At 42.6% G+C, this 14,195-nt stretch overlaps 1 long non-coding RNA gene across 2 annotated transcripts; it reads right to left on the reverse strand.

The window, feature by feature from the left end:
- Positions 1–8,685: 8,685 nt before the first annotated feature.
- Positions 8,686–10,434, reverse strand: LOC144459612 (uncharacterized). 2 transcript variants are annotated; one of them, XR_013488457.1, is made up of 4 exons: positions 10,307–10,434; positions 9,613–9,716; positions 9,221–9,260; positions 8,686–8,799 (listed from the first exon to the last, which is right to left on the reverse strand). It is a non-coding gene; the product is annotated as an uncharacterized LOC144459612 (long non-coding RNA). The 2 variants fall into 2 exon arrangements; XR_013488456.1 differs by lacking the exon at positions 8,686–8,799 and having other exon boundaries at positions 9,019–9,260.
- Positions 10,435–14,195: the final 3,761 nt, after the last annotated feature.

A 14,195-nucleotide genomic window follows, 5' to 3' on the forward strand; every position in this document is an offset into this window, starting at 1 on the left:
GGACAACTGTTAAAATTCATATTATGGCAAGAACCAATCAGCTAACTAAAGAAAAACGAGTGGCCATCATTACTTTAAGAAATGAAGGTCAGTCAGTCCGGAAAATTGCAAAAACTTTAAATGTGTCCCCAAGTGGAGTCGCAAAAACCATCAAGCGCTACAACCAAACTGGCACACATGAGGACCGACCCAGGAAAGGAAGACCAAGAGTCACCTCTGCTTCTGAGGATAAGTTCATCCGAGTCACCAGCCTCAGAAATCGCAAGTTAACAGCAGCTCAGATCAGAGACCAGATGAATGCCACACAGAGTTCTAGCAGCAGACCCATCTCTAGAACAACTGTTAAGAGGAGACTGCGCCAATCAGGCCTTCATGGTCAAATAGCTGCTAGGAAACCACTGATAAGGAGAGGCAACAAGCAGAAGAGATTTGTTTGGGCCAAGAAACACAAGGAATGGACATTAGACCAGTGGAAATCTGTGCTTTGGTCTGATGAGTCCAAATTTGAGATCTTTGGTTCCAACCGCCGTGTCTTTGTGAGACGCAGAAAAGGTGAACGGATGGATTCCACATGCCTGGTTCCCACTGTGAAGCATGGAGGAGGAGGTGTGATGGTGTGGGGGTGTTTTGCTGGTGACACTGTTGGGGATTTATTCAAAATTGAAGGCACACTGAACCAGCATGGCTACCACAGCATCCTGCAGCGACATGCCATCCTATCCGGTTTGCGTTTAGTTGGACGATCATTTATTTTTCAACAGGACAATGACCCCAAACACACCTCCAGGCTGTGTAAGGGCTATTTGACCAAGAAGGAGAGTGATGGAGTGCTGCGGCAGATGACCTGGCCTCCACAGTCACCGGACCTGAACCCAATCAAGATGGTTTGGGGTGAGCTGGACCGCAGAGTGAAGGCAAAGGGGCCAACAAGTGCTTAACACCTTTGGGAACTCCTTCAAGACTGTTGGAAAACCATTTCAGGTGACTACCTCTTGAAGCTCATGGAGAGAATGCCAAGAGTGTGCAAAGCAGTAATCAGAGCAAAGGGTGGCTATTTTGAAGAAACTAGAATATAAAACATGTTTTCAGTTATTTCACCTTTTTTTGTTAAGTACATAACTCCACGTGTTCATTCATAGTTTTGATGCCTTCAGTGAGAATCTACAATGTAAATAGTCATGAAAATAAAGAAAACGCATTGAATGAGAAGGTGTGTCCAAACTTTTGGCCTGTACTGTACATTATGGTAGGTTCACTTCCTGGTGCAGTAGCAGGGTGAGCTGTGTGTGGAAAATACTATGATATGACAAGACGCATTAAAAAAAATGTGCGCACAGGTCATCTAAAGAGAAAGTTAACAACTTCTGGCACTAAGTTGGCTCCGTAGAGAAAAGGCCCAAAGTGCACATAAGAATAATAAAATGCTAACCGGAAGGTTTTTCAAGAACTTGTTTTACATCATAAACAGCTATTACTTTGAAGGAGCTCTATCTCTGACAGCTGTGATTGTGTAGGTCTTTTAGTTGTGTATCTGCCTTGTTGCGTAACAGTCCTACTTCCCTGTATATTCAGTGTAGATTAGATGATTAGATATGAGGTTCGACGAAGACGACAAACTGATGAATCTGCAGCACATTTGCAAGAAAGAGAAAGAAAGACTTACCTTGGGATGTTGGGTTGATGTTGCTGGTTTTAAAAGAGGTGATGTTGACAGGATGAGAGGTGATTTGTTTCAGGTGGAGGCTGAATACAAACTCGTCAAACGTTTCCTTATCAGAGCTTCCTCTGAACCAACACTGGAAATGAAAACCTTGATACCTCAGCATGACAAACACACTGTAAAACACCAGGTCTCAAAGAGCACGCTGCATTGTAGGCCACTTTTAGTAGCCTTTTACATGTTAAGGCCACACTTTGACAAATAAAATGAACAAACATAGCTGATTATAGCCATTTTGAGATGACCAACACATGAAGTTACAAATATTTAAATACTATTACTGAACTACATCAAAAGTTCTGATCGACTAATATGGTATTTGTAACACACTTTACATATAAATGGCCATGGCCACCCTGATACAGCTACACATACACCCTATGGCACACTTTATTTTGATTTAATTTAATTTAATTTAATTTAATTTTATTTTATTTTTTGGTGCAAAATTAACATAGTGGTGACTTCACAGGTACAAAACAAACAAATATGTTTATAAATAATACTGCATTTATATTATTGTCTGGCTCAGGTATTTCTTCATAGGTTGAGGGTTAGGGTTATGGAATTAGGTCCATATTATACGAAAACCAGAGAGTGCCCAATTCCAACAATTAATTAATTCTACATAGTTCTCAGCAGTCTGCTGAACATGTAAAAATGTAAAAGTTGTCTATTGACAAGCATACAAATAAACAAATATGGTAAATAATGTGTTCAGTAGTTTACATTTATTCATTTGATTCATATTGTCCAGCTTAGAAAAAATGAGAAGAGACAAGTCAAAGCTTCACACTATGTATGAGGTTTATAATGTATGATATTATGGGTACTGAAAAGTATCCAAAAGAAGTAACAAAAAATACAGGATAGCTTGGTCTGTGTCCCACTGCAGACTCAAACTGACCCCATTTGAAGGTCTTGAATTGTACACAGCAGATTTTCACATTAAAACCAAAATCATGACCACATTGTAACATACATTTTTATAGTATGTGGTCTGATAAAGCAACAAAAGCTGCAGTGTCTTTAAAGAAGGATGGGCAGGCAGCTGGTTCAAGTGGTGCAATCATCCACACTTTTCATGATGCTCTTAACCCAGGAGACATTCGGATCCACACATATGCGACGACCCTTTTTTGAAATCAGACTCAAAGAGAGAAATGTCCGTGTCATTGTAATGTCCAACACCTGAGACAAAAAAAACAAAACAAAAAAAAAACATAACACAACTAGAAGTAAACCAAATTGGAGGTAGGAAATTTATGAATTATTATCAGAAATAGATTATTTTAAAATTCAAGATTTCTGCAATATTTTTTTTATTTAATTTTTAATTTTTATATACTTTATTAATGACTCAGATGAGGATCTCAGACTGACACAATTTCTGACAATTCATCTCCTGGCATAGTATTCTACTCACAAATGCACATATGTTTATTACTCTTCCTGTCATTCCCAGACTTTTTTCATGCACTCAGTAGATATATTTCTCTCAAATTTTGGTTGCACACTTGATAAAATCAATGTTAGTGAGCGCTTCTCCTTTGCAATCACAATCCATCCACCGGCAGGTGTGGCATATTAAGATGCTGATTAAACAGCATCATTACTACACTGCTGTGCCTTGGGATTTTCACAATAAAATGATGAGATGAAACGCAAGAAAGGGGACGCCAGTAAAACCATTGTTTTCCTATGATACGGCGTGTCTGACCGGCGTTCAAGCGTCTTTTTAAACGGGCGTTTTTCCAGCATCTTTTTAGACACACGTTTTTGTAGACGCTTCTTTTAGACGCGTGTTTCTAGACGCTGCAAAGTTAAAATATTTTCAACTTTTTTGAGCGTCAGACGCCAGTAGCTAGCACGCATCGAATAAGTGCTTCCAGCGTTTCAAGCGTCTTTGAAGCGTCCGCGTCTCTAGTGTCTCACTTCTGTGTGATCACCCCCTTAAGCTGGGAACTGCCCATTGGTCCGACAGCCCATTGGTCCGACATCCCATTGGTCCGACCATATTAAACCCATTGTTCCGAAGTCCATTCCAAAATCATCATGATGCCCTGTGGTTAAGGTCTGGTTAGGTTTAGGCACAAAAACCACTTGGTTAGGGTTAGGAAAAGATCATGGTGTGGGTTAAAATGAAAAAGAAAGTGACAAACACATAAGCCGTGAGCCTGCTTCGCCTCAAGCCTTTCCCAGCTGACCCAGAGCCGGTCGCGGCGCACCATCAAGGTAGAAATACGCCCGCCGGGAGCCGTTCAGCACCGCGGACCATGGGACTAATGGGCTGTCGGACCAATGGGCTGTCGGACCAATGACATGGACCCCTTAAACTCAACAACTCAGCTAGACATCAGTTCAGCTAAACAGTAACATTAGCTTACATACATATTAATGTAAACAGACATTAAACCTTTACACATTTCCCCACAATCATAGCTGCTAGCAACTTAATATTAATAGGCCACGGGCCTGCAACAACCGAACTACTATTAGCAGTTATTAATAGAGAAACCCTATTTTATCATAGCTAACGCGATGCTAACGGTTGCTAGCGCTAGCGCAGTTAGCGCGCCTAGCGCGACTAATGCTAACGGTTGCTAACGCTAGCGCAGCTAACGTTTCTGCGACTAACGTCGGCCACCGCCAGTTTTTTATAACTCTTTCACATTATTTCATCATGTTTAACAGTTTATAAACTCCATATTTCTATCACAGCAAGCTGCTAATTGACACATTAGCATCTCAGTCAACTCACCGAGACTTTTCCTTCGGCAAATAGCAGCAGGATTGTTACTACCACAGGTCTTTTAGGGGTCGGTGAATCTGGTTAGGGAGAATATTTTTCTTTACACAGACTTTAGAAAGCTACAGTAATTCACCAGTAGTAAGCACACATATTTTACTTCCAAGTGTCTACTGTTCTCTCTGCTTCAACATACATCTGCCTCGGTCACCTTTCAGTAGGAAAAGGGGACGTGCTGCGTCTCCCCATGAGCTTCTCAACAACGTAAGGGGTAAGATGTGGGTAACGCCAATAAAGTTAACCATGAAATATTTACAAAATCCGCTCTTCCAACCACAGGTTCACCTTCCCACAGTTTTTTAAAATATGTTTTCTCCTACTAATCACCTATTTTACAGGTTTCTGGTAACCGGGGGTTACATAAACATCAAAGCGGAATAGAATGACATCATCAGCACACTGACACGGAATGTGATATTTTTGTGACATATTTAAATAAAGTAAAAAAAAAAAGAAAAAGAAAAAAAAAAAAAGAAAAGAATGCCTTTGTGACATCACGATGCAAGGGCCTGAAAGTCTCTAAGTAGGACCTGTTAACATAAGTATTTAGCTCGTGACTACAGTGGGTTAAATCACTTCAGACCTTTCAACGAGTGACAACTGCAAGAGAAATCTTTGCAAGATGCAGCGCAACGGAGTCTTCAGAAGAAACAGGAGGGCCGTCAGGCAGCAGAAGAAGAACCAACTTAGCCAGGAGACAAAACAACGGCTGGCTAAGCGAAAATCCTTCTGGACAGATGAGATGGAGGAGCTGATCACGCAGCTAAAAGGTCTCTCTCTCAACCAGGAGCTCAAGGCTGAGAGAGAAGACAATGGTCAGCTACCGACAAAAAGGGCCCGACGAGAGGAGGAACCACGCCATGGCCAAGGCCAACAGGAGCCTACGACACCCATGGAGACGGATGAAGTCTGTGTGATGGATGTCCCTATGATAGATGTCTCTCTGATGGATGTCATTATGGTGGATGTCTCCATCACGGATGTCACTATGATGGATGTCTCCATGATGGATGTCACTATGATGGATGTCTCCATGATGGATGTCTCTGAGATGGATGTCACTATGATGGATGTCTCCATGATGGATGTTTCTGAGATGGATGTCTCTGAGATGGATATCTCTTAGATAGCAAGGGGCAGCCTTCACTGTGGAACAAGAACCTCCACCATCACCATTAACAACCCCCCCACCCACCTCCATAAGTAGACCCTTTCCTCCAAGACATTTTCACTTGTGAGAAGTCAAAATGTCTGTTGGAATAATGTCTATATATGGGGGGAGGGGCATGGTGGTGCAGTGGATAAGAGAAAAGTGGAAGAAAAACGAAAGGCCCCAGCACTAAACCTCCATCACCACCATTAACACCCCCCCCCCTCCATAAGTAGACCCTTTTGTACAAGACATTTTCACTTGTGAGAAGTCAGAATGTCTGCTGGAATAATGTCTATTTATGGGGGGAGGGGCATACTTTTTTTCTTTTTCTGTGTGTGTGTGTGTGTATGTGTGTGTGTGTGTGTGTGTGTGTGTGTTTGCAAAGCAAAAAGACACTGGTAGTGGTACTTTCACATTAGTGAAATGGGGTTCAACTCCCTACAGTGTCATTGCTAAAAGCCAAACACAAGACTTTACAACAACTTCATAAACAACAATTCAATTCAATTCAATTCAATTTTATTTATAAAGCCCAATATCACAAATCACAATTTGCCTCACAGGGCTTTACAGCATACGACATCCCTCTGTCCTTTGGACCCTCACAGTGGATAAGGAAAAACTCCCCCAAAAAAAACCTTTAACGGGGAAAAAAAAACGGTAGAAACCTCAGGAAGAGCAACTGAGGAGGGATCCCTCTTCCAGGACGGACAGACGTGCAATAGATGTCGTACAGAACAGATCAGCATAATAAATTAACAGTAATCCGCATGACACAAGGAGACAGAGAGAGAGAGAGAGAGAGATGCAGGTAATGACAGCAGCTTACAACAACATTATTGAAAGTAATAATATTATAGTTATAGTTCTGGCTACTGTGGTACAATATGTTGAAAGTATGTATTAATATCTGGCAGTATACATGTGTGACAATAGTCATATGTGTATAATAACAGTAGAAGTATGACTAATGACTAATGATGGCGGCAGCAGCAGCAGCAGGAGGCATCTGGCAGGACCACGGCAGCAGCACAACCACACACGTCACGCTGTCCAGGCACCGCTGCAGTATGAGTTAATCTGAGAGACAGTGGAGCACAAAGGCTCCGGAGAAGAAGCCGAGTTAGTGACATCCAGAATGGCCGAGATAGCAAGATGCAGTAATAGGATACGAGAGAGAGAGAGAGAGAGAGAGAGAGAGAGAGAGAGAGAGAGAGAAGGAGAGAAGGTGCCCGGTGTATTATAGGGGGGTCCTCCGGCAGACTAGGCCTAAGTCAGCCTAACTAGGGGCTGGTACAGGGCAAGCCTGAGCCAGCCCTAACTATAAGCTTTATCAAAGAGGAAAGTCTTAAGTCTAGTCTTAAATGTGGAGACGGTGTCTGCCTCCCGGACCGTAACAGGAAGATGATTCCACAGGAGAGGAGCCTGATAGCTAGAAGGCTCTAGCTCCTGATCTACTTTTGGAGACTTTAGGGACCACGAGTAACCCTGCGTTCTCAGAGCGCAGTGTTCTGGTGGGATAACAAGGCACTATGAGCTCTCTAAGATATGACAGAGCTTGACCATTTAGAGCTTTATAAGTTAACAGTAGGATTTTAAATTCAATTCTGGATTTTACAGGGAGCCAGTGCAGAGAAGCTAAAACAGGAGAAATATGATCTCGTTTCTTAGTTCCTGTTAGTACACGTGCTGCTGCATTCTGAATTAGCTGGAGAGTTTTTAAGGACTTACTAGAGCTACCTGATAATAGAGAGTTACAGTAATCCAGCCTTGAGGTAACAAAAGCGTGGACCAATTTTTCTGCATCTTTTCGGACAACTGATTAAATATATACACCTCAATCTGTATCCATATCAATCACAGACACATGTAACCTTTCATCTTTCAACTGACGCCTCCTTACCAAAATATACGCTTACTACAGCCACTGAACTAGTACTATACTATGAAGTTTTTCAATTACATTTTGATGACATACTATACTATGATGTTTTTAATGATATTTTGATGACATAATATACTGTTAGAGCCATTTGTAAAATATTCATAAACATATTTTCATGTATTTAATTTGCTGAGGATAAGCATAGTCTCAGTGTAGCATGCTTAATAAGGACCAATAAGCTGTGTAATCGTGTAGTCAACTCTAGCTTCTGAGTGATTAAAAGGCATGACGTATTTTGCCTGTGTTTGGTTATTATGTTTTTGTAAGATGTTTAGGTACTGTTTTCATTTTGTATATGAAGAACAAAGTTTTCAGTAAACATTTTAAAAGGAAGAACACGGACTACGGAGTTTTACTGAAGCATGCGTCAGCTATATGCTTGGTGTCTATAGCTCAGCGAGTCACTCTGGCAATCAGTAATGATGCTCATTACCCATGCCGTTGGAGCCGAGCTGCACCAATCACATCGGTGTATCTGATACAGGCGGGCCAGAGGCGAGCTAAACAGATGGCGACAGCGCTGCAACGACAAAGTCCAGAATCAGTCAGTAAACATTGCACGATGACTATGGATGAACACCAGTTGTTTGAAATGGCTTTGGCCGCTACAATGAATGAGTTAGACTTGGCTTTTTCTTGAAAAGAGGAACAGAAGACAGCGCTCGAATCTTTCCTTTGCAAGAAGGATGTTTTTGCTGTTTTGCCGACCGGATACGGCAAGAGTCTAATCTGCCAGTTAGCTCAGCTGATAGCGCTCTGGATACGTCACCCCGTGTATTGTTCTGATTGGTCGTAGTGTTATCAAATTGCGTGCAGTGATATTTTCAAATGCATGCTTGGTGCCGCCCCTTGAGTTGGGCCATTTGCATTACTCATAGCCAGACCCTAAATCTTTCTAGATTTGGGTCTGGATTTCCAGGCTATATTTATTAACATGTGCGCGCAAGAATGAAAACTGTGGAAAATCTTTGGCGATTAGACCCCATTGAGATGGTATGATTTAGGGAGCAGGATGAATCCATCGTCCAATAGGGAACCCCCAAGAGGTCCACACAGTGGTGATGGTAGAGGTGGTGAAGATGAGATGTGAGGAAGATGGAGAAGTGCTGATGATCTGGATGAGTAGAGGAATGAGCCTTTGTTGAGCTTGTCCTGGACTCTGGATACACTGGCTGCAGGTGAACAGGGTGGAAGAGGGCACTACAGTTCGAAATCAATTGACGGCTGACAGCAGCAGGAGATATATATATATATATATATATATATATATATGTATATATATATATATATATATATCTCCAGCCGCTGACAGCAGCAGGAGATATATATACATATATATATATATATATATATATATATATATATATATATATATATCTCCTGCTGCTGTCAGCAGATAAAACTGCACATTTTAGAGTGACCCAAAGCACACCTATGTAGTAATGCAACCAAAATTTAAGAGAAATATAGATCCATTGAGAGCATTAAAAAGTATTTCATGGTAAACTCAACCTTTGAGAAATGGGAGCAACCACAAAAACAAAAGTTTGCATTTCAATTATTGTTCAGTATATATAGTACAAAGTCACTTACATTGTTGCAGATTCACTTCCTGGTGCAGGAGTAGAATGAGCTGTTATATAATGTCATGTACAGGGGAAAAAGAAAATATACATCAATCCAAAATAATGCTAATAATAATAATATTAATTAATAATAAGTAGATGCAGTAGCAGCCTTCTTTATTTATTCATGTTTTTCCCACCTTCCACACTAATTGTTACTGACTTTGAAGCTATTTTTGACTCGCAAAACACTCACCAAACCTAGAATCCACAACAGAACAATATTTTCAATAATCTCAAACCATACAAAGTCAAAACCTGCTTCCATTCAGCAGTATTCAACTTTTGAAACAGTTTGATGTGGTTTTTTGGAGCAGTTTCCTTTGAAAATCTATTACAGGGAAACAAATAATAACTTACAATCATCAGGATTCACTCCTTTTCCATTTTCATCGAGGGTTATCAAAAGTCTCTTAACCCATGCAGCATCTGGATCAACACAGAGGGTGGTAGTTGTGAATATTCTGTTGAGAGAAGGAATCACAAAGGTGTTTGTTAACAATGAGTGTTAGACTTAACCATAAGTCAGTGGTGTGCTTTATGACTTGTATTTATTTATTTATTTATTTATTTATTAATAAGACAGATAGACAGACAGATCTCTGAGTGAAATTACAGCCGGGCAGACACTGTATGATTTGAGCCCATTCTGTGACGATTCTGGAGTCTGACGACTCATCTCCACTTACAAACAAACTTCTACCTTGCTGCAGCCCCAGAGCTTTCGAATGAATCTTTAATGACAATGTCAATAGCCAGAATGGTCGGCAGGGGAAGACAGGCCGTTTTATTGTATTGTATTACACGTACAGTTCGAGCGCTCAGGTCATGGCTTGAAGCTCGGACTGCACAGTGTGAGCACATAAGTTGTGAGCTTTAGCTTTACACCAATTTACTCAGACAGTGGGAGCTGGAATCAAATAACGACATTTCGCAAAATGGATGCAAATCGTGCAGAGTATAACCAGCTTTAGGCATTATGAGAATAAACAGAAATATACAGAATGTATCATTCCATTTATGCTGATAAGCTAAATTCTAAACTTTTACTTACACAATGGCTTCAACAGGACACGTGGGGGGTGATTTTCTGGATCCCTTAATGTCTTTTAGAGGTACTCGTCCGCTGAAGAATTCAAAGCAGCAGCTAACTGGAGTTGGCTCCAGCTCAGGATAACTACCTTGAGTTGGCTCCACCTCAGGATAACTACCTTGAGTTGTCGGCTCCACCTCAGGATAACTACCTCGAGTCGTCGGTTCCACCTCAGGATAACTACCTCGAGTCGTCTGCTCCACCTCAGGATAACTACCTTGAGTTGGCTCCAGCTCAGAATAACTACCTTGAATTGTCGGCTCCACCTCAGGATAACTACATTGAGTTGTTGGCTCCACCTCAGGATAACTACCTCGAGTCGTCGGCTCCACCTCAGGATAACTACCTCGAGTCGTCTGCTCCACCTCAGGATAACTACCTCAAGTCGTCTACTCCACCTCAGAATAACTACCTTGAGTTGTCGGCTCCACCTCAGGATAACTACCTTGAGTTGTTGGCTCCACCTCAGGATAACTACCTCGAATCGTCTGCTCCACCTCAGGATAACTACCTTGAGTTGGCTCCACCTCAGGATAACTACCTTGAGTTGTCGGCTCCACCTCAGGATAACTACCTTGAGTTGACTCCACCTCAGGATAACTACCTTGAGTTGTCTACTCCACCTCAGGATAACTACCTCGAGTTGTAGGCTCCACCTCAGGATAACTACCTTGAGTTGTCGGCTCCACCTCAGAATAACTACCTTGAGTTGTCGGCTCCACCTCAGGATAACTACCTCGAATCGTCTGCTCCACCTCAGGTAAACTACCTCGAGTCGTCTGCTCCACCTAAGGATAACTACCTTGAGTCGTCTGCTCCACCTCAGGATAACTACCTCGAGTTGTCTGCTCCATCTCAGGATAACTACCTTGAGTTGGCTCCACCTCAGGATAACTACCTTGAGTTGTCTGCTCCACCTCAGGATAACTACCTTGAGTTGGCTCCACCTCAGGATAACTACCTTGAGTTGTCGGCTCCACCTCAGGATAACTACCTTGAGTTGTCGGCTCCACCTCAGGATAACTACCTTGAGTTGTCGGCTCCACCTCAGGATAACTACCTTGAGTTGGCTCCACCTCAGGATAACTATCTTGAGTTGTCTGCTCCACCTCAGGATAACTACCTCGAGTTGTCGGCTCCACCTCAGGATAACTACCTTGACTTGGCTCCACCTCAGGATAACTACCTTGAGTTGTCGGCTCCACCTCAGGATAACTACCTCGAGTTGTCTGCTCCACCTCAGGATAACTACCTTAAGTTGTCGGCTCCACCTCAGGATAACTACCTCGAGTCGTCTGCTCCACCTCAGGATAACTACCTTGAGTTGGCTCCAGCTCAGAATAACTACCTTGAGTTGTCGGCTCCACCTCAGGATAACAACCTTGAGTTGTTGGCTCCACCTCAGGATAACTACATCGAGTCGTCTGCTCCACCTCAGGTAAACTACCTCGAGTCGTCTGCTCCACCTCAGAATAACTACCTTAAGTTGTCGGCTCCACCTCAGGATAACTACCTCGAGTCGTCTGCTCCACCTCAGGATAACTACCTTGAGTTGTCGGCTCCACCTCAGGATAACTACCTCGAGTCGTCTGCTCCACCTCAGGATAACTACCTTGAGTTGTCGGCTCCACCTCAGGATAACTACCTTGAGTTGTCGGCTCCACCTCAGGATAACTACCTCGAGTTGTCTGCTCCACCTCAGGATAACTACCTTGATTTGGCTCCACCTCAGGATAACTACCTCGAGTTGTTGGCTCCACCTCAGGATAACTACCTTGACTTGGCTCCACCTCAGGATAACTACCTTGAGTTGTCAGCTCCACCTCAGGATAACTACCTTGACTTGGCTCCACCTCAGGATAACTACCTCGAGTTGTCTGCTCCACCTCAGGATAACTACCTTGAGTTGGCTCCACCTCAGGATAACTACCTTGAGTTGGCTCCAGCTCAGAATAACTACCTTGAGTTGTCGGCTCCACCTCAGGTTAACAACCTTGAGTTGTTGGCTCCACCTCAGGATAACTACCTCGAGTCGTCTGCTCCACCTCAGGTAAACTACCTCGAGTCGTCTGCTCCACCTCAGAATAACTACCTTAAGTTGTCGGCTCCACCTCAGGATAACTACCTCGAGTCGTCTGCTCCACCTCAGGATAACTACCTTGAGTTGTCGGCTCCACCTCAGGATAACTACCTCGAGTCGTCTGCTCCACCTCAAGATAACTACCTTGAGTTGTCGGCTCCACCTCAGGATAACTACCTCGAGTTGTCGGCTCCACCTCAGGATAACTACCTCGAGTTGTCTGCTCCACCTCAGGATAACTACCTTGATTTGGCTCCACCTCAGGATAACTACCTTGAGTTGTTGGCTCCACCTCAGGATAACTACCTTGACTTGGCTCCACCTCAGGATAACTACCTTGAGTTGTCAGCTCCACCTCAGGATAACTACCTTGAGTTGGCTCCACCTCAGGATAACTACCTCGAGTCGTCTGCTCCACCTCAGGATAACTACTTCGAGTTGTCGGCTCCACCTCAGGATAACTACCTTGAGTTGTTGGCTCCACCTCAGGATAACTACCTCGAGTCGTCTGCTCCACCTGAGGATAACTACCTTGAGTTGTCGGCTCCACCTCAGGATAACTACCTTGAGTTGTTGGCTCCCCCTCAGGATAACTACCTTGAGTTGTTGGCTCCACCTCAGGATAAATACCTCGAGTTGTCGGCTCCAGCTCAGGATAACTTCCTGTCAGTCCCAGGTTATCTGAGTCCCTAATGTGGAAATACAGAAATAAATTGTACAAATCATTTTGAAATATCAAGCACTGATGCACACAAACAGCCGTATCATCAAGAATGCTTTCACTATGTTTCAGTATGCATACTGTACATTTTGCAAACTTAACTTTGCTTTTCTTATTCCTGCCGGTGACCTTTGTTGCATGTCATACCAGAAACAATGTAGGAACAAAAAAAAACCTCATTTCCTCTTCTTCCTTGCACCACTTTTCATTTTTCATAGTCCATGGGAGAGCAAGAAACATTTCATTATTGTGAGCATTACAGTGTAATGTAGAATATAAGTCACTTACATTATGGTAGGTTCACTTCCTGGTGCAGTAGCAGGGTGAGCTGTGTGTGGAAAATACTATGATATGACAAGACGCATTAAAAAAAATGTGCGCACAGGTCATCTAAAGAGAAAGTTAACAACTTCTGGCACTAAGTTGGCTCCGTAGAGAAAAGGCCCAAAGTGCACATAAGAATAATAAAATGCTAACCGGAAGGTTTTTCAAGAACTTGTTTTACATCATAAACAGCTATTACTTTGAAGGAGCTCTATCTCTGACAGCTGTGATTGTGTAGGTCTTTTAGTTGTGTATCTGCCTTGTTGCGTAACAGTCCTACTTCCCTGTATATTCAGTGTAGATTAGATGATTAGATATGAGGTTCGACGAAGACGACAAACTGATGAATCTGCAGCACATTTGCAAGAAAGAGAAAGAAAGACTTACCTTGGGATGTTGGGTTGATGTTGCTGGTTTTAAAAGAGGTGATGTTGACAGGATGAGAGGTGATTTGTTTCAGGTGGAGGCTGAATACAAACTCGTCAAACGTTTCCTTATCAGAGCTTCCTCTGAACCAACACTGGAAATGAAAACCCTGATACCTCAGCATGACAAACACACTGTAAAACACCAGGTCTCAAAGAGCACGCTGCATTGTAGGCCACTTTTAGTAGCCTTTTACATGTTAAGGCCACACTTTGACAAATAAAATGAACAAACATAGCTGATTATAGCCATTTTGAGATGACCAACACATGAAGTTACAAATATTTAAATACTATTAC

This window comes from Epinephelus lanceolatus, chromosome 22 (assembly GCF_041903045.1).
Source record: "Epinephelus lanceolatus isolate andai-2023 chromosome 22, ASM4190304v1, whole genome shotgun sequence".
In the NCBI taxonomy this organism is placed as follows: domain Eukaryota; kingdom Metazoa; phylum Chordata; class Actinopteri; order Perciformes; family Serranidae; genus Epinephelus; species Epinephelus lanceolatus.